Genomic DNA, 15,385 nt, shown 5'->3' with positions numbered 1-15,385 from the left:
AGCAAGGCTTTGGAATTTGTAAATAAATGTAATAACAGGATTTCACAGATGAATATGGATGAAAATCAAACATTGGAAATTGATGCGTTGGAAACAGCATTGCCAGTTAAGAGGCAGAGGAAGAAGAAAAGAATGGCAGATGAGCTTATTGATGATGAAAGAAATTCCTCAGATTCTCTAGCTGATTTTCGAGTAAATGTGTTTAACCTAATAATGGATCGCATTGTCCAGTCACTAGAATCACACTTTGTACAACACAAACAGTTGTATGAAGATTTGTCCTGCTTGGACCCAGCAAAGTTTAAAACTATTGCAGAGAAGGGCCTTGAAGATGAAGCATTGGAAGGTATTATTAAGCTGTTTCCACAAATCAGCAAAGATCAAGTAATATTGGAATTGTTTTCTTTTGCTTCAAACTTTGATGTATTAAAGCTATTGCTTAATGATGGTGAGAATATGGATTCCAGTTGCAACAATTGTAAAATTTGCAGCACTTGCCCATCGTATGTACTAAAAGTTCTGGCATCCAACAGACTTCATGACAAGGCATATGATAACCTTTATGAACTTTATAAAGTCATCTGCACACTATCAGTTACTCAAGTCTAATGTGAGAGGACATTTTCAAAGCTAAAGATCATAAAGACAAGGTTAAGAAATTCGCTGTCTGAGGAGAATTTGGAATTATACATGTTGCTATCCATTGAAAAGGAATTGTTAGATGAATTGGATGCAGAAGCAATTATTGTCAGATTCGCACAATCATCTAGCGAACACAAACGATTGCTCTCAATATAGTGGACTGCATGCAATGCTCTATTGTGCTTTTGAACTATCTGTTACTGTGTAAATTGTGCAGTAAACTATTTAAAAATATCAACCAATTACTTAAAATTAAAAAAATAAAATAACAAATTCAATTATAACATTCTGTATTTACATTTGGTATCTACTGTACAGTACATGTACACTGTAATTACTAAGAAATACACATTTTTTCCACAAAAATTTTAATTGTACCCTTTTTTCCATATGTATTTTTTGGAAATTTTATTTATTCGTTATGAAAATTAAATGATAGCATTGTAGTTGTGGGTGGGCCCCCTTTGTCTCCTGGCAGCCAATATTTTTAGACCCAGTCCGCCACTGCCAAACTTCACACTCTATTTGTGGAGCACCGCCTTCATCTGGTTGTACCCGGCCCTCCGCTTAGCCACCTCTGCACTCCAGTCCTGGTAGATCCGCACTACCGTGTTCTCCCACTTGCTGCTCCGCTCCTTCTTGGCCCACCTAAGCATGCACTCTCGGTCAGTGAACCATTGGAACCGCACCAGCACCGCCCGTGGCGGCTCATTCGGCTTGGGCCTCCTGGCCAGTATTCTGTAGGCCCCCTCTAGCTCCAGGGGCCCCTGGAAGGACCCAGCTCCCATCAGCGAGTTCAACAAAACGACCACATAGGCCCCCAGGTCTGATCCCTCCAGCCCCTCCGTGAGGCCCAGGATCCGCAAATTTTGCCGCCTCGACCGGTTCTCCATCTCCTCCATCTGCCACTTCTTGTGGAGCATCTCATGCATCTCTACCTTTACCGCGAGGGCCGCGGCCTCATCTCTCTTTCGGAGGCTTGTTGTCGGAGCTCCCGGATCTCCACCCCCTGGGCTGTCTGCGTCGCCAGCAGCTTGTCTGCATTCGCCTTCAGCGAGTCCGGCAGCTCTACTTTTAGCTCCTGAAAACATCGCTGGAGAGTCTCCTGCTGCACCTGTGCCCACTGCCTCCATTCCTCGAAGCCTCCGCCGGCCGCCATCTTGATTCTCTTCCCCCGCTTTTTCTTAGGCGCTGCCACCGCTATTTTGCTGCCCCCACTCCTGGTCAAGACCATAGACCACTGGGGATCCGCTGCAGACACCTTCCCACATTGGGAACCGTCGAGCAAGTACCGCTGGGGGCCCTTAAAAGAGCCCAAAAGTCCGTTCCTGGTGGGAGCTGCCGAACGTGCGGCTTAGCTCTGCATAGCCGCAACCGGAAGTCCTGCAGCAAGACATCCTTGTGCATCGAGTCTTTGAACACTCCCACCATCAATGGTGCATGGCTATCCTTAAATCTTTTATAAAATTTGACAGGATCTACTCCCATTTGGAAGCAAGTGGTCGTATTAGCGAGAAGCAGCACGGTTTTGTGAATTGGAGGTCGTGTCTCACTAACTTGATAGAGTTTTTCGAGGAGGTCACGATGATGATTGATGCAGGTAGGGCAGTGGATGTTGTTTATATGGACTTCAGTAAGGCCTTTGACAAGGTCCCTCATGGCAGACTGTTACAAAAGGTGAAGTCACACGGGATCAGGGGTGAGCTGGCAAGATGGATACAGAACTGGCTCGGTCATAGAAGGCAGAGAGTAGCAATGGAAGGGTGCTTTTCTGATTGGAGGGTTTTGACTAGTGGTGTTCCGTAGAGATCAGTGCTGGGACCTTTGCTGTTCGTAGTACATATAAATGATTTGGAGGAAAATGTAACTGGTCTGATTAATAAGTTTGTGGACGACACAAAGGTTGGCGGGTAGCGATCAGGACTGTCAGAGGATACAGCAGGATTAAGATCATTTGGAGACTTGGGCGGCGAGATGGCAGATGGAGTTTAATCCTGACAAATGTAAGGTAATGCATTTTGGAAGGTCTAATACAGGTAGGGAATATACAGTGAATGATAGAACCCTCAAGGGTATTGACAGTCAGAGAGATCTTGGTGTACAGGTCCACAGGCCACTGAAAGGGTCAACACAGGTGGAGTAGGTAGTCAAAAATGCATACGGCATGCTTGCCTTCATTGGCCGGGGCATTGAATATAAAAATTGGCAAGTCATGTTGCAGTTGTATAGAACCTTAGTTAGGCCACACTTGGAGTATAGTGTTCAATTCTGGTTGCCACACTACCAGAAGGATGTGGAGGCTTTAGAGAGGATGCAGAAGAGATTTACCAGGATGTTGCCTGGTGTGGAGGGCATTAGCTATGAGGAGAGGTTGAATAAACTTGGTTTGTTCTCACTAGAACAAAGGAGGTTGAGGGGCGACCTGATAGAGGTCTACAAAATTAGGAGGGACATAGACAGAGTGGATAGTCCGAGATTTTTCCCAGGGTAGGGGAGTCAATTAAGAGGGGGTATAGGTTTGATGTGCGAGGGGCAAGGTTTAAAGGAGATGTACGAGGTAAATTTTTCTACAGAGGGTAGTGGTGCCTGGAACACGCTGCCGGAGGAGGTGGTGGAAGTAGGGACGATAGTGATGTTTAAGGGGCATCTTGACAAATCCATGAATAGGAAGGGAATAGAAGGATACAGACCCTGAACGTGTAGAAGATTTTAGTTTAGACGGGCAGCATGGCCGGCGCAGGCTTGGAGGGTCGAAGTGCCTGTTCCTGTGCTGCACTTTTCTTTGTTCTTTGAAACTCTTATAGCTCCCATCCACCTCCAAACTCTCTACTATCCATCTTTGGGGTTCTTCCCTCTTCTCCCTATCCACTTTGGCCTTAAACGAGATCACCTCAACCTGGTTGGATATTCAGCTGAGGTCAATAAGGCGTTCAAGAAATTCTACAGTAGGCTGTATGTGACGGAACCCCCAGCTGGGCAAGAGGGGATGAGGCAATTCTTAGGGGGGCTGAAGTTTCCGAAGGTTGATGAAGACTTGGTAGAAGGGCTGGGGGCCCCGATCGGTTGGAAGAGATAGCAGATGGGCTGAAGGCCATTCAGTCGGGTAAAGCCCCGAGACTGAATGGGTACCCCATGGAGTTTTACAAAAAGTTCTCTGGGATGCTGGGGTCACTGCTGATTAGGACATTTAATGAGGCAAGGAAGAAAGGGGGACTTTCTCCGACGATGTCACAGGCTACTATCTCATTGATCCTGAAGCAGGATAACGACCCAGAGTTATGCGGGTCCTACAGACTGATCTCCCTACTAAATGTAGACTCCAAATTGTTGGCTAAGATCTTGTCCTCAAGGATTGAGGACTGCATGCCAGAGGTGATTGGGGAGGACCAGACAGGATTTGTTAAGGGGAGACAGTTGGCGGCCAATGTAAAAAGGCTGTTGAATGTTATCATGATGCTCTCAGAGAGTAGAGACGTAGAGATAGTGGTCGCAATGGACACAGAAAAGGCATTTGAACGGGTGGAATGGGATTATCTGTGGGAGGTACTGGGGCGGTTTGGATTTGGGCGGGGCTTCATTGACTGGGTCAGGTTGCTGCATCAAGCACCTGTGGCGAGTGTTCAGCCAAACAGGTTGACATTGGGCTATTTTAGGCTGCACCGGGGTATGAGGCAGGGATGCCCCCTCTCCCCGCTGTTGTTCGCACTGGCCATAGAACCACTGGCAATTGCGCTGAGTGCGTCAAAGGACTGGAAGGGACTGGTCCGGGGGGATTGGAACACAGAGTCTCATTATACATGGACGGCCTGCCCTTATATGTGTCGGACCCAGTTGAAGGGATGGAAGAAATTATGGGGATTCTGGTGGATTTTGGCTGGTTTTCGGGTTACAAATTGAACATGGGGAAAAGTGAGATGTTCGCGATCCTGGCAAGGGGGCAGGAGAGGCGATCGGGGGAGCTGCCGTTTAGAGTGGTTGGGGGAAGCTTTCGGTACCGAGGCATCCAGGTGGGAATGGCTGCACAAGCTTAATCTGGCCCGATGAGTAGACCAAATGAAGGAGGATTTTCGGAGGTGGGACGTGCTCCCGCTGTCACTGGTTGAGAGGGTACAGACAGTGAAAATGACGGTATTCCCGAGATTCCTGTTTGTTTTTCAGTGCCTCTCCATCTTTATTCCTCGTTCCTTTTTTAAACGGGTCTACAAGGTGATCTTGGGCTTTGTATGGACGAGTAAGCCACGCAAGTAAAAAAGGGTGTGTTGGAGCTCAGCTGGGGGGAGGGCGGGCTGGCACTCCCGAACTTTAGTAATTATTACTGGGCGGTGAATATAGCCGTGATTAGGAAGTGGGTGGTGGGGTTGGTGTGGAAGCAAGTAAAGGTGGCATCTTGTAAGGGCACTAGTTTGGGGGCGTTGATAATGGCACCTCTGCCATTCCCACCAGCACGCTACTCCACCAGCCCCGTGGTGGTCATGGCCCTGAGAGTCTGGGGGCAATGGAGGAGACATGTGGGAGCAGGGGGAGCATTGGTCTGGTCCCCAATTTGCAATAATCACCGGTTTGCCCCGGGAGGTTAGATGGAGGGTTCCGGAGGTGGCATAGAGCAGGGATTGAGAGGATGGGCGATATGTTTATAGAGAGGAGCTTTCCAGCTTGAGGGAACTGGAGGTGAAAATAGACCTGACGGGATGAGAATGAATTTAGGTACCTGCAGGGGCGGGACTTCCTACACAGGCAGGTCTCAACCTTCCCAAGGGGGATACAGGATAGGATATTTTCTAGAGTGTGGGTGGGAGAAGGGAGCTTATGGGGTCAGATGAAACACAGACCGAGTTGCTGAAACACAAATTGGAAGAGAAGTTAGGTGGAGAGTTAGAGGATGGTTTCTGGGCGGATGCGTTGAGTAGGGTCAACGCATCCACAACATGTGCCTGGCTCAGCCTGATACAATTTAAGGTCATTCACCGGGCTCACATGACAGTGGCCTTGATGAGCAGGTTCTTAGGGTGGAAGACAGGTGCGCAAGGTGTGGGGGAGGACCAGCAAACCATGTTCACATGTTCTGGACATGCCCGAAGCTTAGGGGATATTGGCAGGGGTTTGCGAACGTCATGTCCAAAGTATTGAAAACAAGGGTGGCGCCGAGTCCAGAGGTGGCGATTTTCGGGGTGTCGGACGATCTGGGATTCCAGGAGGAGAAAGAGGCAGACGTTCTGGCCTTTGCTTCTCTGGTAGCCTGGAGATGGCTATTATTAGCCTGGAGGGACCCAAAGCCCCCGAAGTCGGATGCCTGGCTATCTGACATGGCTAGCTTTCTCTGTCTGGAGAAAATCAAGTTCGCCTTGAAAGGGTCACTGTTAGGGTTCTCCCGGAGGTGGCAGCCGTTTGTCGACTTATTTAAGGAAAATTAACCGTCAGCAGAAGGGGAGGGGGGGGCTGTGGGGGTAGTTTAGTGTAGAGTAGGAGGCTAGAAAAGGGTGGGACCTGTGAGAGAGGAAGATGGCTTTTGCACTATGTTTATAATTGTATGTACACAGTTTCTTCTATTACTGTTATAAAACCATAAATACCTTAATAAAATGTTCATTAAAAAAAAACCGAGATCACCTCCCCCCTCACCACCGCCTTCAGAGCCTCCCAAACCACCGGCGGCAAGACCTCCCCATGAAATTGAACCACACATACTCCTCAATCACCTTCCCTATCTTGTCACAGAAGCTCCGATCCGCCAACAACCCCACATCCATCCTCCACTCCGGCTTCTGGGCTGCCCCCTTCTCCAATACTCCGGCCATCCAATGTGGAGTGTGATCCAAGATCACAATTGCCGAATACTCTGCTCTCTTAACTCTGGTCAACAGCACCTATCCCACCACAAAAAAGTCAATGTGCACTGGGGAGAAAATCTAATACTCCGGTCCCTCGGGTGTAATAATCTCCATGGGTCAACCGCCCGCATCTCTCTCATGAGCCCGGCCAACACCTTCATCACCCCCATCCCCCCAATGGGGTCAGCGAGCGCGGCTGGAACCTGTCGACCCTCTGTTCCAACACTGTGTACTAATCCCCCCCCACCCCACTATCAACTCATGGGTCTCCAGATACTGAATGGCAGCCAGTGTTCTCTTCACAAACCCGCATCATCCCAACTGGGGGCATATATGCTTACCAATGATCAAGTGCCTGCTCCGCTGATTCGCCACCACCTTCTCCATCTGGAATCTCACCCGCGTACCCATCCACCGAGCCCTACTATCAAACCCTGAATAAAATACCTGGCTCACCCACTCCTTCCTAAGCTGCATCTGATCCTTCACCCTCAGATGGGTCTCTTGCAGATCAGCTTTCAAACTCTTCAAAAGCGCCAAACTTCTCATTCTCTTCACCGGTCCCCCTTCCCCCCTTACATTCCTGCTTTGCCCAGCTGAAAACCTTCTCCTTCACATGGTAGCTATGGAAACATACTATGACGGCCCTTGATGGCTATTTGCTTTAGACTTTGGCCTGAACGACCAATGTGCCCTGTCCAACTTGTAGCGGGAGGGTTCTTCCTCCCCCATCAACTCAGCAAACATCTTTGCAAAGTACTTGGTCGGCCTTGGGCCCTCCACCCCCATCGGGCAGACCAACGATCCTCAAATTTTGCCTCCTCAACTTGTTCTCCAGGACCTCCACCTTGGCTCTGAGCCCTTTGTTGACCTCCATCACCCTCCGCACCTCCTCATCCATCGAGATGAACTGGTTGCTGTGCTGCGACAGTACCTCCCCCACCCCCTTCAACTTCTCTCTTTTCTCCCGCACCTCGACCAATATCTTCATCACTGCCTTTCCCGGGGCAATCGCCTCCTCCACCCACTCTTTAAGTGAATCTGTCATCTCCCTCCGAAACACCTCCAACTGCTTGGCAAAGAACCTTTCAAACTCCACCGACATCACCTGGGTGGGAGTTTCAACCATGAGTGGAGCAGCCCCACCCGACGACCCAGCCCACGCCATCTTTCTTCCTGCAGGACTCACAGCAGCACTCGCTGGCGGACTTTCGCTCGCCCCCTTCTTTCCAGAACCTATCTATGGGACTTCGACATTCCCCAATCTCCTTACTCCTTCTCACAACCAATTCATCCAAAAGCTACCCCTGAGACTGGGCATAAAAGTCCAAAAACTAGAAACTCTAGCAGGAACCACCTGACATGTGACCTCCACCTAAACATTGCCACCAGAAGTCCCCCACTATGTGGAAAGTTAGCATATTTACACAATCACCTTGGCATTACAATTGGATCAATTGGATCTGCTATGAACTGAAGTTGTCAATTTGGCAGATATTGACTCAAGTGATCATAATAAATCATATTAGAGCTATTGAAATGAAACCCTCATTAGTTGGGGATTTATCACATGTAAGTATGCATATATGCACAGAGATTTTCCAGGAAGAAAATTTGATATTACTCATAGGGATAAAATGTTTTTATTTTCTCCTTTCTATTTTCCTTGCTCAATATCCAGGTTATCTAAATCAAGATCCATGAGGATTGTTGCAGCAATTTGGGTTCAGTAAAACCAATTATTCCCATTAGCAGACCTCACATCCCTCAAAATCTGGATTACCTGCCAAAATCTAGGTAAACAGGAGTGAAATCCAAGTATCAAACAGAAAACAAAAGCAAATTACTGCGGATGCTGGAATCTGAAACAAAAACAAAATGCTGGACAACCTCAGCAAGTCTGACAGCATCTGTGGAGAGAGAAGGGAGCTAACATTTTGAATCAGGATGACACTTTGTCAAAGGAAAAGCTTTGTCAATGTACAGCAATTTTCATCACATGCCAACATTTAATTCTCTGGCCGCTGAATACAGATTTGTGTGCACAATATCAGACCAAGGCACAACCTACAGACCAGCAGGTAATTTGTTTGAATAAAAATTGCAACTGAACAATGATGAGTAGAAAATGGTGTAATTTAAAACTTTGCTCTACTTCACAACAAAACCAAGAAAGATATTACTCCGTAACAATCGTTCTCTAAAAACAGTGGGCGGGATTCTATGTTGCCCGACGATCGGGCGGGGAATCCACTCTGACATCCAAATCGGGGCCAGTGCCAGTTTGACGCCTGTTAGCCATGCTCCGCCCCCTCTGAAATGGCGTAATCACGTCAGGCACTGCACGCCGTTACAATAGCATTGGCATGTCATCGGCAGGCCCTCCCACAATGCTCCGCCCCTGATGGGCTGAGTTCCCAACCAGCGTGGCGGCTGCATACTGTGTCCAGCACCCCCTCACTCGGCCAGGATCTGTGCCACTGGACGGGGGGCTTCCGAGAGGGCTGACGGGACTGGTGGGGGGTGGCCAGGGGGTGGCCTGTGGGGTCGCGGATGATGGGTTGGGTCCACGCACCATCGGCACCATGTTTTACGGCGTGACCACTACAGGTTGTCGTCATGCGGTACCAGGGACCCGGCCATTCTCCGCCCATTTTCGGCGCGGGACCTGGGAGTTTCACTCGGGGCCCTGCTAGCCACTCACCGGTCCCGGAATCGGTGAGGGTTCGCCAACCATTTTATTCGTCATAGAACCCCCGCAAATTCTCCATTCCAGCCGACACTTAGCCGTTGAAACGGAGAATCGAGCCCAGTATCAGTTGTTTTATATCTCAGTGCAACCGAAAAGTGAAACCAGTTTTCACCTTTCTTCTGGCTAAAAACTGTAATATGACTTTTTAGGTAAACTCACATACAGAAGTAACATTACAAATTCTTTAATTGCGTATTGCAACAAAGCCCATCCACAAAAACAGTTTAAACTTCTGTGATAGTTGGAATTGAAATCTTCAACTATCCAATCAATAAAAGTGCATAAAATGGATATAATCCAAAGATCAATTGTCATGAGCATATTGAGCTCGTCTTTCGCTTCAACATGAACCAGTCATTGATCCACTCAGACATTAAAGAATTTCCAAGTTCATATTGATAATGTCAACCAATGACTTAGAGATGGGGCAGGTCTGTGATTTTAATTTACTAATAGATTATAGCAGATTATTTGAACTCATTACCAGAATTACATTACAGTCTCCAGAGTAGAACAGTATCATTTATCCAGCAAAATGCAGTGAGTGGAGGATAGTAACACTGCAAATTCTGTGTAAAATCAATCACAGTCACGTCTCCAGACGTGATTGATTCAATTATCTCCATTCTGACCAAATTTGGCGTGCCACTCTATGCAGCTAAAAAAAATTGTCATTGATGCAATTCCATGATGAATATGCATGAATAGACTGGCCATTATCTATGTGAACGTAGGTAATTAATCCTTGTACTGGTTTTTAAAAAAATATGGTCATTACGGCATATATAAATAAACATCAAATAAAACCACAACCAGGATGACAAAGATAACCAACAGATAACAACCAGGAGAACACAGCATAATTCAATAAATAGCCAACAACTGCACCCCGCCCTCCCTACCATAACCCCCCCCCCCACCGCCCTCTCTGTCGTCACCTTTTCTTGTTAACCCTAATCCCCTCCCATCCTCCTGCTGACTTAACTGTCCTGGAAGAAGTCAATGAACGGTTTCCATCTCCGGACGAACCCTTCCATTGACCCCCTTAAGGCAAATTTAATTTTCTCCAATCTAAGGAAATCCTTGAAGTCACTCATCCAAACCCCGGTTTTGGAGGCTCTGAGTCCCTCCACCTCAACAAGATACGTCTCTGGGCTACCAGGGAGGCAAAGGCCAGAACGTCGGCCTCTCTCACCCCCTGGACTCCCGGGTCTTCCGACACTCGAAACATTCTGGACTCAGTACCTTTGACATCACATCAGCAAACCCCCGTCAAAATTCTTGCAACTTCGGGCAAGCCCAGAACATGTGAACATGATTCGCGGGGCCCCCCAGCACACCGCCCACACCTATCCTCCACCTCCTCAAATCTGTAATCCTCAAATCAAACCCTGTAAATCACCCCTGCTTCTTGAGCTGGTGGGCCAGCAGCCTGCTAGCCTTCTCCCCATACTCATACACTGCCCCTCCGCAACTACCCCATTGCCTTCCTCATGGACACCAGCCCAAACTCCTTCTGGAGCTTCTGTCTCTCATTGTGGGGCCTCAGTGTACCTTCGGTCTACGAGTATAATCTCATCCACCAACCTTGACATCTCTGCCCGCTCCTCCTTCTCCCTATGGGCCCGAATTGATATTAACTCTCCCCTCACCCCATCACCACTGCCTTGATTGCCTCCAATAGCGTGGCAGCCGAGAACTCACCTGTAGCGTTTACCTCCACATACCCCCTGATGGCGGCCCTCACCCGCTCACCCTCGTCCTCCGCTAGCAGCCCCACATCCAACCTCCACTGCGGGTGCTGGACAACCCCCCCCCCCCCAATCCACTTGACCCCCCCCCCCCCCCCCCCCCCCCCCCCCCCCCCCCCCCCCCCCCCCCGCCCTTGCTGATCATCCATACCCCTTCTAGGCAGCCCCCTACCCGTGCCAAACAAACCTCCAGGCCCACCTCCGTCTGTCCACAGCCATCACTCCCTCCCATATAATGCCCAGCAACAACACCTTCGTCAGCAGTCCCTCCCTTCCCCTCCCCTAAACAAAACAACCTCATCCCCCACTACTACACTATCCACCTGATTACCACCCCACTAACGCTTCCATTAACTAATCCGTCCAGCTAGCCTGGCAGCCCCTGCCCAAGGCGCCACAACCTCCTACCCCTCACTGATTTCCTTCGCCCTTGCTCACTCCCCTCACAACAGTGCAACAATAAACAGCAAATGGAAAACAAAAAATAACACTTACCCCCTCATCACCTCGAAATATCTCAGAGGGGAAAAGTTCCCCAAACATACCGAAAGAAAATACAAGAATTACCAAAAAGAACAGGTCAAAATAAACCACATTCCTCTCCACACCCCTCCTCCACAGTTCAATGTCCTTCACCTGCCAGTCCATTGTCTCTCAAAAATTCCGTCACCTCCTCTGGTGTTCCAAAATAATGCTCTTTATAGCTAAAGGTCACTCAGAGGTGAGCCGGGTACAGCATCCCGAACTTCACCCCCTTTTTAAAGAGAGCAGCCTTCGCCCGATTAAAGCCGGCCTTCGTCTTCGCCAAATCCAGGCCCAAGTCCTGGTATACTCGCAGCTCACTCCTCTCCCAGGTGCATCTCCTCGTTTGCCTCGCCCATCTCAAAATCTTCTTATCTAGGAACCGGTAAATACTCACCACCATTGCGCCCGGCGGCTCGTTCGCCTGGGGTCTCCTCATTGTGTTGTCAGCGCCGGCCCTACACCCTCTGCCATCTTAAGCTGTGGGGCACAAAGATTCTCCTACTCCAGCTGCTCCCTTCTACTTCACCCACTTCTGGTCCTTGAATCCATCCACCAGTCCCACCAATGGAATCCGACTCCCTTCTGACACGTCCTACACCTTTTTAGCCACACAACCACCCTTCAAACGGGGAAAAGGTCCAGAAAAAAACAGCCTTGAGTGGAAGATGTCAAATGTGCGACCGTTCACACCGTGGCCGCCACAGGAAGTCGAATCCCTTGTATTGTTAACACTAACTCTGAAAACATTTAAATCAGTAACTAATATAGCTCACTCCTCTCCCAGGTGCATCTCCTCGTTTGCCTCGCCCATCTCAAAATCTTCTTATCTAGGAACCGGTAAATACTCACCACCATTGCGCCCGGCGGCTCGTTCGCCTGGGGTCTCCTCATTAGTGCACTGTGCGCTCGATCAACCTCCAGGGGCCAGCCAAATGCCCCCTCTCCCATCAGCTTCTCCAACATTCCAGCCACGTACGTGGCTGCATCCGTTCCCTTGATGCCTTCAGGCATCTTTATAATCCTTCATTTCTACTGGTTCTCAAGGTCCTCCACTTTCTCCTGCAGCCGCCTCTGATTATCTCGGCCGCCAGCAAAGCCAACTACTCCTCGTGCTCCCCCACCGCCTCCTCCATTTTCCGACTGGCCTGACCCTGGGACTCCAGCCTCTGCTCACTCGATCAATCCCAGACTTCAACAGGTCTACCGCCTTGGCTAAGTCCTCATGGGCCTCTCTCATAAGACCATAAGACATAGGAGCAGAATTAGGTCACTCGGCCATCGAGTCTGCTCCGCCATTCAATCATGGCTGATATTTTCTCATCCCCATTCTTCTGCCTTATCCCCATAACCCCTGATCCCCTTATTAATCAAGAACCTATCTATCTCTGTCTTAAAGACACTCAGTGATTTGGCCTCCACAGCCTTCTGTGGTAAAGAGTTCCACAGCTTCACCACCCACTGGCTGAAGAAATTCCTCCTCATCTCAGTTTTAAAGGATGGTCCCTTTAGTCTGAGAAGGTGTCCTCTGCTGGCTAAATTTCTCATTTAATAAGCCAACCAGTTGGTCCATCGACCATTGTGTTGTCAGCGCCGGCCCTACACCCTCTGCCATCTTAAGCTGTGGGGCACAAAGATTCTCCTACTCCAGCTGCTCCCTTCTACTTCACCCACTTCTGGTCCTTGAATCCATCCACCAGTCCCACCAATGGAATCCGACTCCCTTCTGACACGTCCTACACCTTTTTAGCCACACAACCACCCTTCAAACGGGGAAAAGGTCCAGAAAAAAACAGCCTTGAGTGGAAGATGTCAAATGTGCGACCGTTCACACCGTGGCCGCCACAGGAAGTCGAATCCCTTGTATTGTTAACACTAACTCTGAAAACATTTAAATCAGTAACTAATATAGGTTTTCGAGTTGATGAGTTATAGCTTGTCCCCTTCTTCTGTGAAACTATAATAACCTAGTAGAGTGTAGTGAGACAGCGAGGGGGGAAATTTAGAAGCAAACATGGTAGCATAGTGGTGAGCACAAATGCTTCACAGCTCCAGGGTCCCGGGTTCGATTCCCGGCTCGGGTCACTGTCTGTGTGGAGTCTGCACGTTCTCCCCGTGTGTGCGTGGGTTTCCTCCGGGTGCTCCGGTTTCCTCCCACAGATGTGCAGGTTAGGTGGATTGGCCATGCTAAATTGCCCTTAGTGTCCAAATTGCCCTTAGTGTTATGTGGGGTTACTGGGTTATGGGGATAGGGTGGAGGTATGGGCTTGGGTAGGGTGCTCTTTCCAAGAGCCGGTGCAGACTCGATGGGCTGAATGGCCTCCTTCTGCACTGTAAATTCTATGAAATGGCAGGTAAAAAGGCATATGTTAAAATCTCCTGGTCTGAACATTTTGTACAATTAAGTCAAAAAATAAAAGTTTATATAAAGAATTTTTCCATGTCACTCTTGCGGACTGGTGTTTAATTTGAGGCCAGAAAGGGATATTTATGAAGTGTATTGATGTTGTGGCTGGAGACAGGCAAGGCAGCTCAGACAACTGAGTGCCTGATCAAGTGTCAGTCTTTGAAAATTCAATGGTGCTACAACTTTACAACAAATTTCACAATTTACAAGTAAATGAAAAGTAGTAGGAAGGTTGTGAAGAAAGGAAGGAATAATAAACAAATAGCACCAGTATCTACTGTAGGAGGTAGAACAAAAGTTCACAATGTATATGTAAGTTGCTGTTGCATCGAGTTTTGCTAATTAAACTTTTAGTGTAATATTAGCTCTCGCTGATATTCCACTGAACACAATAGAAACATTGTGCTGCTATGTTCTATATTGTACGATTAATGATGACACAATTAATCTGATGCCATATAAAAAACTGTCATGACATTAACAAACCGCTTTAAAGCCATGTCACAACTGAGGTGAGGTCATATGACTTCACAATGCCGTCCATAGCAACCCAGAGCTTTTGATTTAAAAGTGATGGATAGCGAGAAGAGAAAAAAATGAACATTGATTCCTGTTAGAGGATGCAAAGAGAAAGTTGTGCTTTTTTGAAAGAAAACCAAAATTTATCAAAGTCTATTAAAATCATGAGGCACTGGATTGGAAATTATGTGAACAAAACCTTTTAGCCATGTTAAGACTGGGAGCAGATTTCCCTTTACCTGCACCTGGGCATGCACAACGGACTGGAGGCAGCACGTAGGGGAAATTTGGTGGGAAAAAGTGCACACCTGAGAGCGAGCTTTCCCAATTTTAAATCTATTCATTTAAATGGACAATCAGATTGCCTCTAGCATCTTCTTGCTTAGCCACTTTTCTTGTATGCTGAGTCTAGTGACAACGCGGTTAATAATTGTTTCTAAACCAATCCCTAAGCAGTAACCATTACACTCGCCTATTCACTAAACATTAACCCCGAACACTGATTATAAACCTAATTCTTAATCCTAACCCCAATACTAACCCCTCCTATCCCAATGGAATAACCCTAACAACTAACCCTAACTCTATAGGTTAATATTAAAACCTAAGCTACCTGGTCATTGTCATTGTGACATCATTGGTGATGCAGTTCCTGTAACATTATACCCTGATGATCCAGTTTGATCAAACATAGGAATAGGGAAATTTATCCAAAGTTCAGAAAAATAGGCATCAGACTGAGAAGTCTAAATTAGAAATCACTAACTAAGAAATCACAATGATCAATCATAGAATTTAAATTCTAAAATGTATTTCTTTAGAGTAGTAGGAATTTACAAAACTAAATAAACAATAAGATTGGACTGTTAGGGATGGATGGCGGTTAATTTAAGCAGCACTGATTCCTTCTCTCACCATAATCCATAAACAGAATTAAGTTTTGATTTGTTTCCCTCCCCATAAG

Source organism: Scyliorhinus canicula, chromosome 8 (genome assembly GCF_902713615.1).
Source record: "Scyliorhinus canicula chromosome 8, sScyCan1.1, whole genome shotgun sequence".
NCBI classification, from domain to species: Eukaryota; Metazoa; Chordata; class Chondrichthyes; order Carcharhiniformes; family Scyliorhinidae; genus Scyliorhinus; species Scyliorhinus canicula.
The sequence above is the reverse complement of the archived record's forward strand: the minus strand, read 5'-3'. Positions refer to the sequence as shown.